The sequence below is a fragment of the Anolis sagrei genome, chromosome 11 (assembly GCF_037176765.1).
Source record: "Anolis sagrei isolate rAnoSag1 chromosome 11, rAnoSag1.mat, whole genome shotgun sequence".
Classification (NCBI taxonomy): Eukaryota; Metazoa; Chordata; class Lepidosauria; order Squamata; family Dactyloidae; genus Anolis; species Anolis sagrei.
Window position 1 is genome coordinate 10,465,088 of NC_090031.1, and position 14,757 is coordinate 10,479,844.

Genomic DNA, 14,757 nt, shown 5'->3' on the forward strand with positions numbered 1-14,757 from the left:
GAGGAGGAGGGGGGCGCAGGAGCCAGAGCCGGATGGCGCGCGGAGGCCGCTTGTGAGCCCGCGCGTGCCATCCAATGGGCTCCGGCTCCTGCGCCCCCCTCCTCCTCCTCCTCCTCTTCCTCCCAGCTGGGAGGAAGAGGAGGAGGAGGAGGAGGAGGAGGGGGGCGCAGGAGCCAGAGCCGGATGGCGCGCGGAGGCTGCTTGTGAGCGCGCGCGCGCTATCCAATGGGCTCCGGAGGAAGAGGAGGAGCCAGAGCCGGATGGCGCGCTCAGCAGCAGCCTCCATGCCATTAACGAGCGGAGCTTCAGCTCGTAAAATACATGGGGCTGCTGCTTCGATATTTTTAAACCCTTCCGGGTTTAAAAATATGTTTTGATATCGCTTCGGATATGCAAAAAATAACGATTTTAATACGAAATAACGAATTAACGAAACGAAACCGACAGGCCTACAAGCCACCTTGTCTGTCTTCTGAGGAATCTGTATCACGACCAAGTAGCAACAATAAGAACAGAATGGGGTTGGGCTCTTCCAACTCTAGGATTCTATGACTGCAAACTAGTCGTCCCCTGCCACGTGTTGCTGTGGCCCACATGGGGGTTATGTGTAGGAGGTTTGGCCCAATTCTGTCATTGGCGAGGTTCAGAATGCTCTGTGATTGTAGGTGAACTATAAATCCCAGCAACTACAACTCCCAAATGTCAAAATTCTATTTTCCCCAAACTCCACCAGTGTTCACATTTGGACATATTGAGTATTCGTGTAGAGTTTGGTCCAGATCCTTCATTGTTTGAGTCCACAGTGATCTCTGGAGGTAGGTGAACTACAACTCCAAAACCGAAGGACACTGCCCACCAAAAAACCCTTCCAGTATTTTCTGTTGGTCATGGGAGAAGTGTGTGCCAAGTTTGGTTCAATTCTATCGTTGGTGGGCTTCAGAATGTTCTTTGATTGTAGGCGAACTATAAATCGCAGCAACTACAACTCCGAAATGACAAAATCATTTTTTTTGAGTGAAGGACATACATTGGGTTGTTAGGTGATCTCTGTAGGTGAACTATAACTATCACAGTGATCTCTGTAGGTGACCTATAACTCCAAAACCAAAGGACACTGCCCACCAAACCTTTCCAGTATTTTCTGTTGGTCATGTGTCAAGTTTCCATCATTGGTGGGGTTCAGAATGCTCTGTGATTGTAGTTGAACTATAAATCCCAGCAACTACAACTCCCAAATGTCAAGATTCTATTTTCCCCAGACTCCACCAGTGTTCATATTTGGGCATATTGAGTATTTGTGTAGAGTTTGGTCCAGATCCATCATTGTTTGAGTCTACAGTGATCTCTGGATGTAGGTGAACTACAACTCCAAAACCAAAGGACACTGCCCAATTTTTTTTTAGTGGACATACATTGGGTTGTTAAGTGTCTTGTGTCCAATTTTTTTTGTCAATTCGTCCAGTGGTTTTTGAGTTCTGTTAATGCCACAAATGAACATTACCTTTTTCTTTATATAGATAGTGACAAATGGAAAGAGAGTAGAAACAAAGGAAGAAAAGACAAGAATGGTGAGAAAGTAATTTACGTGACTGAACAGGATAGCGTAGGAGTCTTCCAACAGCTAGATGAGATGTCAGCTTGGAATGGGATGGAGTTATTTTTAGCCTTTTTTAATATATATATAAGTGAGGCAATTCATTACAGAGAGAAATCCCTTGTGATGCTGCCAAAATGACTTGCCTCAACACATGCAGTAACAACATGCAAAGCAGAGACTTGCAGATTCTTTGCCCAGGAATTCTTCCTCAGCACTTCTGTTCAAAGTCCAGATCGGAATCTGCACCAGCATGTTGCCAAATGATGCCATCACCTCTTAACTCGGTTACAAAGTGAAACTAGGAAGTAGTTCATCAAAATAAAAGGAGACTTGTCCTGTTTTCAGTTGTCGGTTCGAAAGAGGGGCAAATAGAGTAGCGCTTTCAGGTAGGAATGCCAAGTGAGTGCTCTCTATTTGTCCCTGTACAGTTGAAAAATATGTTTCTCCCTCTGCTCTAGGTTAGATGTTTTCCATTCAGAAATTCCTTTTTGTGGCTCTGCCTGCCTGTCTACCCAAGTGAAAGTGTGAATGCATGTTTGTATATTTGTTTCACAAGGGCTCTCGCGTGACTTGATGGATCCGGACCAAAATTAGCACACATTCCCTTCATGATCCAACTTAAAATACGGGTTGGGTTTCAATGAAAATGTTCAACCCCATTTTGGAGTAGAGCCCTAAAATGAATAGATATGTATGCACGCAGTGCTCAGATGCAACCACAAGAGGGCAGGATACTGAAAGGCTACATCATAGAATCATAGAATCAAAGAGTTGGAAGAGATCTCATGGGCCATCCAGTCCAACCCCATTCTGCCAAGAAGCAGGAATATTGCATTCAAATCACCCCAGAGGGAAAGAGAGAAATGAAACAGGGCAAGGAGACCCTCTTTAAGGGCCAGAGCAATTAGAATCATAGAATCATAGAGTTTGAAGAGACCTCGTGGGCCAACCAGAAGGTGACAACGCAGGCTCCTTGGCTTGAGCCAGAGATGAGCACTGCCTCCAAAAAGCCAGAAATGAAAGGAGAAGCCTCTGCCTTTTTCTGTGTTTGTGTGTCTCATTGTACTGTAACAAGGCATTGAATATTTGCCAGTATCTGTTTAAACTGTTTGTATATTTGTTTCGCAAGGGCTCTCGCGTGACTTGATGGATCCGGACCAAAATTAGCACACATCCCCTCCATGATCCAACTTAAAATATGGGTTGGGTTTCAATGAAAATGTTCACCCCCATTTTGGAGTAGACCCCTAAAATTAATAGATATGTATGCGTGCAGTACTCTGTTTACACTGTTTGTATATTTGTTTCTCAAGGGCTCTCATGTGACTTGATGGATCCGGACCAAAATTAGCACACATTCCCTTCATGATCCAGCTTAAAATATGGGTTGGGTTTCAATGAAAATGTTCACCCCCAATTTGGAGTAGACCCCTAAAATTAATACATATGTATGCGCGCAGTACTCTGTTTACACTGTTTGTATATTTGTTTCGCAAGGGCTCTGACATGACTTGATGGATCCGGACCAAAATTAGCACACATTCCCTTCATGACCCAACTTAAAATATGGGTTGGGTTTCAATGAAAATGTTCACCCCCATTTTGGAGTAGAGCCCTAAAATTAATAGATATGTATGTGTGCAGTATTTTGTTTACACTGTTTGTATATTTGTTTCGCAAGGGCTCTCGCGTGACTTGATGGATCCGGACTAAAATTAGCACACATTCCCTTCATGATCCAACTTAAAATATGGGTTGGGTTTCAATGACAATGTTCACCCTCATTTTGGAGTAGAGCCCTAAAATTAAAAGATATGTATGCGTGCAGTACTCAGATACAACCACAAGAGGGTAGTATACATCAGAGGGAAAGAGACAAATGAAACAGGGCAAGGAGACCCTCTTTAAGGGCCAGAGCAATTAGAATCATAGAGTTGGAAGAGACCTGGTGGGCCAACCAGAAGGTGACAACGCAGGCTCCTTGGCTTGGAAATGGAGAACAGCACCTCCCTAGAGCCAGAGATGAGCACTGCCTCCAAAGAGCCAGAAATGAAAGGAGAAGCCTCTGCCTTTGTCTGTGCTTGTGTGTCTCATTGTATTGTAACAAGGCATTGAATGTATTGTCAAAGGCTTTCATGGCCGGAATCACTGGGTTGTTGTAGGTTTTTTCGGGCTATATGGCCATGTTCTAAAGGCATTCTCTCCTGACGTTTCGCCTGCATCTATGGCAAGCATCCTCAGAGGTAGTGAGGTCTGTTGGAACTAGGAAAAAGGGGCTTATATATCTGTGGATATATAGGCATTGAATGTTTGCCGGTATCTGTTTACAATGTAATACTCTCCTAGTTTCCACAGGGAGAAGGGTGGAATAAAAATAAGTGTTGTTGTTGTTGTTGTTGTTGTTGTTGTTACCTCTTTTTTTTCTTAAAGGGATCGACAGCCCAGTGTGATGGCCATCCAAGAGTAGAAATACAAGGTAAGATTGGGACTGGGACCAAGAAAAATAAGTGTCCTTCATATAGAATCTATGATCCAGTCCAACCCCCTGCCAAGAAGCAGGAAAATTGCATTCAAAGCACCCCCGACAGATGGCCATCCAGCCTCTATTTAAAAGCCTCCAAAGAAGGAGTCTCCACCACACTTCAGGGCAGAGAGTTCCACTGCTGAACAGCTCTCACAGTCAGGAAGTTCTTCCTAATGTTTGGATGTAATCTCCTTTCTTGTAGTTTGAAGCCATTGTTCCCTTGCGTCCTAGTCTCCAGGGCAGCAGAAAAGAAGCGTGTTCCCTCCTCCCTATGACTTCGTCTCACACATTTATACATGGCTATCATGTCTCCTCTCAGCCTTCTCTTCTTCAGGCTAAACATGCCCAGCTTTTTAAGCCGCTCCTCATAGGGCTTGTTCTCCAGATCCTTGATCCTTTTTGTCTCCCTCCTCTCTTCTACGACTCCCAAATGTCAAGGTCTATTTTCCCTAAACTCCACCAGTGTTCACATTTGGGCAGATTGAATATTCATGCCAAGTTTGGTCCAGATCCATCATTGTTTAAGTCCACAGTGCTCTCTGGATGTACATGAACTACAACTTCCAAACTCAAGGTCAATGCCCACGAAGTATTTTCCCTTGGTCATGGGAGTTCTGTGTGCCAAGTTTGGCTCAATTCCATTGTTGGTGGAGTTCGGAATGCTCTTTGATTGTAGGCGAATTATAAATCCCAGCAACTACAACTCCCAAATGACAAAATCAATCCCCACTCCAACCCCGCCAATATTCAAATTTGGGCATATTGGGTACTTGTGCCAAATTTCATCCGGTGAATGAAAATACATCCTGCCTGCATATCAGATATTTACATTATGATTCATAACAGCTGCAAAATGACAGTGATGAAGTAGCAATGAAAACAATGTTATTGTTGTGGGTCACCACAACATGAGGAACTGTATTAAGGGATTGCGGCATTAGGAAGGCTGAGAAACACTGCTTTAGAGGTTAAGAAGCATTGTAACCTTTTCTAGTTATTTCCTTTGTCTTATTCATTTCTCAGGAAATTAGGAGCATGCCTGTATTATCTAAATGTGACTCCTAAGACAACCAGCTATTAATAGTTATGATGATTTGCACTAGCCAAGAATCCATCATTTCACAGCTTTCATCTAACCCTTCGTTTTTCCATTGGTTTTTTGGCTCTGGGATCTGCTATGCTCAGAAACGATGCAAGACATGGTGTTCCTCCATCTGAAGATATCAGCGGCAGGAAATAATTGTTTCTTTTGGGGACGTGACACAGCCACACCGTCATTCATAAGAAGATGTGGTTCGGAAGGGCTTTTGAACTCCCACAGTGACATTTTCTTTTCCTTCTCTCTGATGTTCAAGTCACGTTAATGGAATCTTCACAATGATTCCTTAGGGATTCCTGTGGACAGCCAAGAGCGTGAAATTGAGAAATGAATGGACACGCAACTAGACTTAGGACTCAAACTAGGAACACAAGGCCTTGAAAAGGAGAAGTACATGTGAAAAAGATCTTGGAGTCCTCGTGGACAACAAGTTAAACATGAGCCAACAATGTGATGCAGCTGCAAAAAAAGCCAATGGGATTTTGGCCTGCATCAATAGGAGCATAGTGTCTATTTGGTTAGACCACATCTGGAATATTGTGTCCAATTCTGGGCACCACAATTCAAGAGAGATATTGACAAGCTGGAATGTGTCCAGAGGAGGGCGACTAAAATGATCAAGGGTCTGGAGAACAAGCCCTATGAGGAGCGGCTTAGGGAACTGGGCATGTTTAGCCTGAAGAAGAGAAGGCTGAGAGGGGATATGATAGCCATGTATAAATACGTGAGAGGAAGCCACAGGGAGGAGGGAGCAAGCTTGTTTTCTGCTTCCTTGGAGACTAGGACGCGGAACAATGGCTTCAAACTACAAGAGAGGAGATTCCATCTGAACATGAGGAAGAACTTCCTGACTGTGAGAGCCGTTCAGCAGTGGAACTCTCTGCCCCGGAGTGTGGCAGAGGCTCCTTCTTTGGAAGCTTTTAAGCAGAGGCTGGATGGCCACCTGTCAGGGGTGATTTGAATGCAACATTCCTGCTTCTTGGCAGGGGGTTGGACTGGATGGCCCATGAGGTCTCTTCCAACTCTTTGATTCTATGATTCTATGATTCTATGATCTAGGGAAGTCATGCTACCCCTCTATTCTGCTTTGGTTAGACCACATTTGGAATATTGTGTCCAATTCTGGGCTCCACAATTCAAGAGAGATATTGACAAGCTGGAATGTGTCCAGAGGAGGGCGACTAAAATGATCAAGGGTCTGGAGAATCATAGAATCAAAGAGTTGGAAGAGATCTCATGGGCCATCCAGTCCAACCCCCTGCCAAGAAGCACGAATATTGCATTCAAATCGCCCCTGACAGATGGCCATCCAGCCTCTGTTTAAAAGCTTCCAAAGAAGGAGCCTCCACCACACTCTGGGACAGAGAGTTCCACTGCTGAACGGCTCTCACACTCAGGAAGTTCTTCCTCATGTTCAGATGGAATCTCCTTTCTTGTAGTTTGAAGCCATTGTTTCACGTCCTAGTCTCCATGGAAGCAGTAAACAAGCTTGCTCCCTCCTCCCTAGGACTTCCTCTCACGTATTTATACATGGCTATAATGTCTCCTCTCAGCCTTCTCTTCTTCAGGCTAAACATGCCCAGCTCTTTAAGCCACTCCTCATAGGGCCTGGTCCTGTTCAACATCTTTATTAATGACTTAGATGAAGGGTTAGAAGGCAGGATCATCAAGTTTGCAGATGACACCAAATTGGGAGGGAGAGCCATTACTCCAGAAGACAGGAGCAGGATTCAAAACGATCTTGACAGATGAGAGAGATGAATGGCCAAAACTAACAAAATGAAGTTCAATAGTGACAAATGCAAGATACTCCACTTAGGCAGAAAAAAGGAAATGCAAAGATACAGAATGGGGGACAATGCCTGGCTCGAGAGCAGTACGTGGAACTCTGAACACTGAGCATGAGATTAGTTTATTGATTGTGTTATGTACTGATCATTTTAACCTGTTAATTGTTTAATTGCTGTTTTGTATGTATGTATATTTGACATAGGCATCGAATTGTGCCTTTTTTGTAAGCTGCCCTGAATCCCCCCTCGGGGGTGAGAAGGGTGGGGTAGAAGTAATCGAAATAAATAAATAAATAAATAAATAAATTTTCTGCTTCCTTGGAGACTAGGACATGGAATAATGGCTTCAAATTACAAGAAAGGAGATTCCACCTGAACATTAGGAAGAACTTCCTGACCATGAGAGCTGTTCAGCAGTGGAACTCTCTGCCCCGGAGTGTGGTGGAGGCTCCTTTTTTGGAAGCTTGCAAAGAGGCTGGATGGCCATCTGTCGGGAGTGCTTTGAATGCAATTTTTCTGCTTCTTGGCAGAATGGGGTTGGACTGGATGGCCCATGAGGTCTCTTCCAACTCTATGATTCTATGATTCTATGAGACATCTACACTGAACACTTAGGTTGGTTTGGAATCAGATTGGGAGAATTGTGTGGATGATTAGATTGACATGTCTGGAACATGTCTGAGGCCAGGAAGGTGACTCCATTAAACACAGAAGGCCATCTAGGCCAGGTGCTTTACCAATTTTAGATTGTTTAATAGCTTCTCCAAGTTCTTTCAGGTTTAGAGGAACTGAATATAGCACTGAATGAAAGATGTGAAATAATCACAGGATGTCTCAGACCTACACCTGTTGATAAACTCTATAAGTTAGCTGGCATTGCCCTCTCCCCCGATGAGCGGGGGTAAAGTTTCTGCTAACTGGGAGAGAAATAAGGTTGAACACTATGAAAACCACCCAGTGCATGACTCTCAGCTGCCATGAATGACTTTTCAATAACTTTAAAGCATAGGTTCTGTGCTGTCACACGCTGGGCCTGTAATAATTGTCTTTTGAACAGGGTGCCTTGATAGAGAGGCTCTAAGGATTTTCCTCCGGAAGAGTCTTTAGAGCAGTGTTTCTCAAACTGGGGATCGGGACCCCTGTGGGGGTCGCGAGGGGGTGTCAAAGGGGTCGCCAAAGACCATCACAAAACACAGTATTTTCTGTTGATCATGGGGTTCTGTGTGGAAAGTTTGGTCCAATTCTATCGGTGGGGTTCAGAATGCTATTTAATTGTGGGTGAACTATAAATCCTAACAACTACAACTCCCAAATGGCAAGGTCTATTTTCTCCAAACTCTACCAGTGTTCACATTTGGGCATATTGAGTATTTGTGCCAAGTTTGATCCAGATCCATCATTGCTTGAGTCCTCAGTGTTCTCTGGATGTAGGTGAACTACAACTCCAAAAACTCAAGGTCAGTGTCCACCAGACCTTCCCAGTATTTTCTCTTGGTCATGGGAATTCTGTGTGCCAAGTTTGATTCAATTCCATCATTGGTGGAGTTCAGAATGCTCTTTGATTTTAGGTGAACTATAAATCCCCATGAACTATAAATCCCTCTCTGGATGCAGGTGAACTACAACTCCAAAAGCTCAAGGTCCACCAGACCTTCCCAGTATTTTCTCTTGGTCATAGGAATTCTGTGTGCCAAGTTTGATTCAGCTCCATCATTGGTGGAGTTCAGAATGCTCTTTGATTTTAGGTGAACTATAAATCCCCATGAACTATAAATCCCTCTCTGGATGCAGGTGAACTACAACTCCAAAATTCAAGGTCAATGCTCACCAAACCCTTCCAGCATTTTTCGTTGGTCGTGGGAGTTCTGTGTGCTAAGTTTGGTCCAATTCCATCATTGGTGGAGTTCAAAATGGTCTTTGATTGTAGGTGAACTATAAATCCCAGCAACTACAACTCCCAAATGACATAATCAATTCTCCCTCTAACCCCACCAGTATTCAAATTTGGGCATATTGGGTAAGTTAAGGTAAAAGTTTTCCCTTAACATTAAGTCCAGTCGTGTCCAACTCTGGGAGTTAGTGCTCAATTTCTAGGCCAAAGAGCCGGTGTTGTCCATAGACACCTCCATGCCGTCGTGGCTGACATGACGGCATGGAGCGCTGTTGTTGGGTATTTGTGCCAAATTTGGTCGAGTGAATGAAAATACATCCTGCATTTCAGATATTTACATTATGATTCATAACAGTAACACAATTACAATTAGGAAGTAGCAATAATAATAATTTTATGGTTGGGGGTCACCACAATGTGAGGCGCTGTATTAAGGGGTCGCGGCATTAGGGAGGTTGAGAACCACTGCTTTAGAGGCTTGAAAGGTTTAACAAAGTCCTTTATTACTGAACAAATTAAACAAGTACTTCTTCAATCTTCAACGACAATCATACAAATGACTGGTGGCTTTCTTTATCTTGTCCACAAGGGACAGGCAACTGGCTTTGAGAACTTTTTTTTCTTTTGAAAGGAAAACCCTTTTTTAATCTCTCCCAGGCAATCTACTATCTAGACTTTGCTGATGTGGGTCCTACTACCGGTTCCAAACTACGTCTTGGGTCCCGAGTAGACCTACCAGTCAAGGCTTTGTAGATTCTCCAACTGGAGTTCTTTGGGTCTGTAAAACTGTTTCCCCCGAAACTGTCTCCCCTAAGAAATGAAGCTTTTCTGCAGATGGAACTGGTCCACATCCTGTAACTTAATTTCCTTTTGTAAGACCGAACTAAAAATGGCTCCCTCTCCTCCCAGGGCCCTGGGGAAAGGGGCGGAACCAAAACCTAACAATGATTGATGGGTCTTTGGCCCTATAAATGCAAACCAAGGGAAGTCACCTTTGCAGAATGCCTGAGACCTTGGAATGCATGCAGACATTTAATAGAACGAAAATGAAGTTGGAGCTCCTGGTACAGATGTACCAGCACAGGTTCTTTTATTGCAATTTCCAGTGTGAGAGGGTATATAGATTATAAACAACAAAGATTTTACCTTAGTTTTGCTTTAAATTACTAAATCCACCTTTACTCCCCTCCATATTATATATACACATGCTCACTCTGCTGAATTCCTTGGCATGCTTAAATATGTGCTGCTTACGTCAGCCAACTTGTTTTGGCACTGGAACCACCTGTTTCCCTTTCTCAATTTCTGTTCCACCGGCCCTGTTATGATGAAACCGCTTACTAGCCTGAGGACAGAATCTCTTCTCGAGAGGAAGTTGCCAGTCAGACTCAGCCAAAGGCAGCAGCGCTATTTGCAAACAAAGCAAGACGCTGTTGGTGCCAAAGTGAAAGTATTGGATGACTCATGTAGACAGAGTGTTGAGTCTCCAATTAAGTCATCTACTTTTTAAAGAGCTCAAACTCCCATAACTTTCCATACAGAAGTCCTATTTGGTAGTATAGTAGACAACAGACTGGTTCAAGATTGGGAAAGGCGTCCAGCAAGGCTGCATCCTCTCACCCAACCTTTTTAACTTGTATGCAGAACACATCATGCGAGGATGTACGGGGCTGGATGAATGCAAAGCTGGGGTGAAAATTGCTGGAAGAAACATTAACAACCTCAGATATGCAGATGACACCACTCTGATGGCCGAAAGCGAGGAGGAGTTGAGGAGCCTTCTAATCAAGGCGAAAGAAGAAAGCGCAAAAGCCGGGTTGCAGCTAAACGTCAAAAAAACCAAGATTATGGCAACAAGAATGATTGACAACTGGAAAATAGAGGGAGAAACCGTGGAGGCTGTGACAGACTTTGTATTTCTAGGTGCAAAGATTACTGCAGATGCAGACTGTGGCCAGGAAATCAGAAGACGCTTACTTCTTGGGAGGAGAGCAATGTCCAGTCTCGATAAAATCGTAAAGAGTAGAGACATCAGACTGGCAACAAAGATCCATTGCCTAGTCAAAGCCATGGTCTTCCCTGTAGTCACCTACGGATGTGAGAGCTGGACCTTAGGGAAGGCTGAGCCAAGGAAGATCAATGCTTTTGAGCTGTGGTGTTGGAGGAAAGTGTGAGAGTGCCTTGGACTGTGAGAAGATCCAACCAGTCCATCCTCCAGGAAATAAAGCCCGACTGCTCATTGGAGGGAAGGATACTAGAGACAAAGCTGAAGTACTTTGGCCACATCATGAGGAGACAGGAAAGCCTAGAGAAGACAATTATGCTGGGGAAAGTGGAAGGCAAAAGGAAGAGGGGCCGACCAAGGGCAAGATGGATGGATGGCATCCTTGAAGTGACTGGACTGACCTTGAGGGAGCTGGGGGTGGTAACTGCCGATAGGGAGCTCTGGCGTGGGCTGGTCCATGAGGTCACGAAGAGTCGGAGACGACTGAACGAATGAACAACAACAAAGTATAGTAGACTCTCGGTTGCCTACCACCCTTGGGGATGGATACACGCCGCATGCTGATTGGTTTTGCCAATTGCATGAGAGTTCCAGTTCCAAAAAAAGCAAACAAATGTAAACAGCACCGGATTCACAAACACACAGACATTTTAACACAATGAAGCATGCTCCCATGTTGTCCTTGAGCACAGTTAAACATAGGCAAGCACCTTGTCCACCTTTATTGCTCCAGTTGGCCATTGATTGGCTCTAGGTCAGTGTTTCTCAACCTGGGGGTCGGGACCCCTGAGGGGGTTGCAAAGGGGTGTCAGAGGGGTCGCCAAAGACCATCAGAAATCACAGTATTTTCTGTTGGTCATGGGGGTTCTGTGTGGGAAGTTTGGCCCAATTCTATCATTGGTGGGATTCAGAACGCTCCTTGATTGTAGGTGAACTATAAATCCCAGTATCTACAACTCCCAAATGTCAAAGTCTATTTTCCCCAAACCCCATCAGTGTTCACATTTGGGCATATTGAGTATCTGTGCCATGTTTGGTCCAGATCCATCATTGTTTGAGCCCACAGTGCTCTCTGGATGTAGGCGAACTACAACTTCCAAACTCAAGGTCAATGCCCACCAAACCCAGTATTTTCTGTTGATCATGGGAATTCTCTGTGCCAACTTTGGTCCAATTCCATTGTTGGTGGGGTTCAGAATGCTCTTTGTTTACATGTTAACTATAAATCCCAGCAACTACAACTCCCAAATGGCAAAATCAATCCCCCCGCCAACCCCACCAGTATTCAAATTTGGGCATACCGGATATTTGAGTCAAATTTGCTCCAGTGAATGAAAGTACATCCTGCAGATCATTATTTACATGGCGATTCATAATGTTAGGGCTATGGTTGGGGGTCACCACAACATGAGGGACTGTATTAAGGGGTCGCGGCATTAGGAAGGCTGAGAACCACTGCTCTAGGTCTTCCTGTTATGAATTATAAGCATATGCTTCCTGCAACATCAACCCTATCTATATATATAAATTTGTTAGGGGCATCCAACGAGGAAACAAAACTCAAAAAACCCCCAACGAAACTTAACCAAAATTCCCATGCCCATAACACAACGCACAAGGTACAAAAATATCTACTCAAAATGAAAAACAACACCACAACACACTCACAAAACGGCAAAACAACAAAACTCAAAAATCCCCCAACGAAACTTAACCAAATTTCCCATGCCCATAACACAACCCACAAGGTACAAACATATCTACTCAAAATGAAAAACAACACAACAACACACTCACAAAACGGCAAAACAACAAAACTCAAAAATCCCCCAACGAAACTTAACCAAAATTCCCATGCCCATAACACAACCCACAAGGTACAAACATATCTACTCAAAATGAAAAACAACACAACAACACACTCACAAAACGGCAAAAGGATAAAACTCTAAAAAAAACAATGAAACTTAACCAAAATTCCCATGCTCATAACACAACCCACAAGGTACAAATATATTATGAAAAACAACACAACAACACACTCAAAACGGCAAAAAAACAAAACTCAAAAAAACCCCAACGAAACTTAACCAAAATTCCCATGCCCATAACACAACCCACAAGGTACAAACGTATCTACTCAAAATGAAAAACAACACAACAACACACTCACAAAATGGCAAAACAACTGAGCATGCGCATTGGCGCCCAACCGCAAGTTCCCTGGCGCGTGCACATGCCCTTCCGGCCAACGTTCCCTCTGCGGAAACCATGCCCACTCCAAGCCCCGCTGCGCCGCTTCCCGCACACACACACCCCTGCCGCACACACACACACAACCCCACATCCATCACTCCCCCCGCCGCCGCACACACACACGCAACCCCACTCCCCCCGCCGCCGCACACACACACGCAACCCCACACTCCATCACTTCCCCCGCTGCCGCACGCACACGCAACCCCACTCCCCCCGCCGCCGCACACACACACGCAACCCCACGCTCCATCACTCCCCCCGCCGCCGCACGCACACACGCAACCCCACTCCCCCGCCGCCGCACACACACACACAACCCCACGCTCCATCACTCCCCCCCGCCGCCGCACACACACACGCAACCCCACGCTCCATCACTCCCCCCGCCGCTGCACACACACACACAACCCCACGCTCCATCACTCCCCCCGCCGCCGCACGCACACACGCAACCCCACTCCCCCCGCCGCCGCACACACACACACAACCCCACGCTCCATCACTCCCCCCCGCCGCCGCACACACACACGCAACCCCACGCTCCATCACTCCCCCCGCCGCTGCACACACACACACAACCCCACGCTCCATCACTCCCCCACCCCAATCTTACCTCCTTTTACTTCACGCCCCCTCCAAACCCCACCCCGCCCCTTCCCGCCCTGTCAAAATCTAGGAAAGACAGGAAGGAAGGAAAGAAGGAAGAAAGAGAAAGGGAGGTAAAGAAAAAGGGGGAAGGAAGGAAAGTTAGAGAAAGAAGGAAGAAGAAAAGGAAAGAACAGGAAATATGGAAGGAAAGAAAAGAGAGACAGCAGAAAAGAAAGAAAAAGGGGGAAGGAAGGAAAGAGATAGAGAAAGAAGAGGAGAAGGAAAGATGGGAGGGAAGGAAGGAAGGAAGGAGGGAAAGAAGGAGAGAAAGAGGGAAGATTGGCCACAGCAACACGTGGTGGGTAAAGGTTGTTATTTCTATTATTATTATTATTATGCTATTGTTCCTATGAGACCCTGGAGGAATGGGAGAGGTGTCAGGTCCCAGAGGCAATGCATTGCATTATTGTTATTGTTATGATGGTGGTAAAATAAAAGGAAATAAAAAGTGAAAGAAGGAAGCAAACAGGGAGGGAAGAAAGGCAAAGGAAGAAAGGGGGAGGGAATGAAGGAAAGAGAGAAGGATGAAACCAAGTAGTGAAAGAAAGAAAGAGGTAGAGAAGGAAGAAAGGAGAGAAAGGGGGAGGAAAAGGGGGAAGGAATAGGTAGGGACCTCTCTTTCATAATAGTCCAGATATCTACCTCAACTTTGATAAGTTTTACTATAGGCCACAGCAACGCGTGGCAGGGCACAGCTAGTATATATATATTTTCCTTTGTGCTAGTGGCCTTCCCTTGACCTTTTTCATTCCCTTCCAAGAACACATACATTTATGCATGATTTTCCTTGTGGCTGAGGCTTTCCCCTTGACCTTTTCCCCCCCTTCCCTTTCCTTATGAAGAGATCCCCCCAGGAAACTGCAGAGCTCCAGACATTCCAAAGACCCCAATCCACAATTCCCTTTGCATGAAAAATAAACTGACAGGCGGCTTTGTTCTCGGAG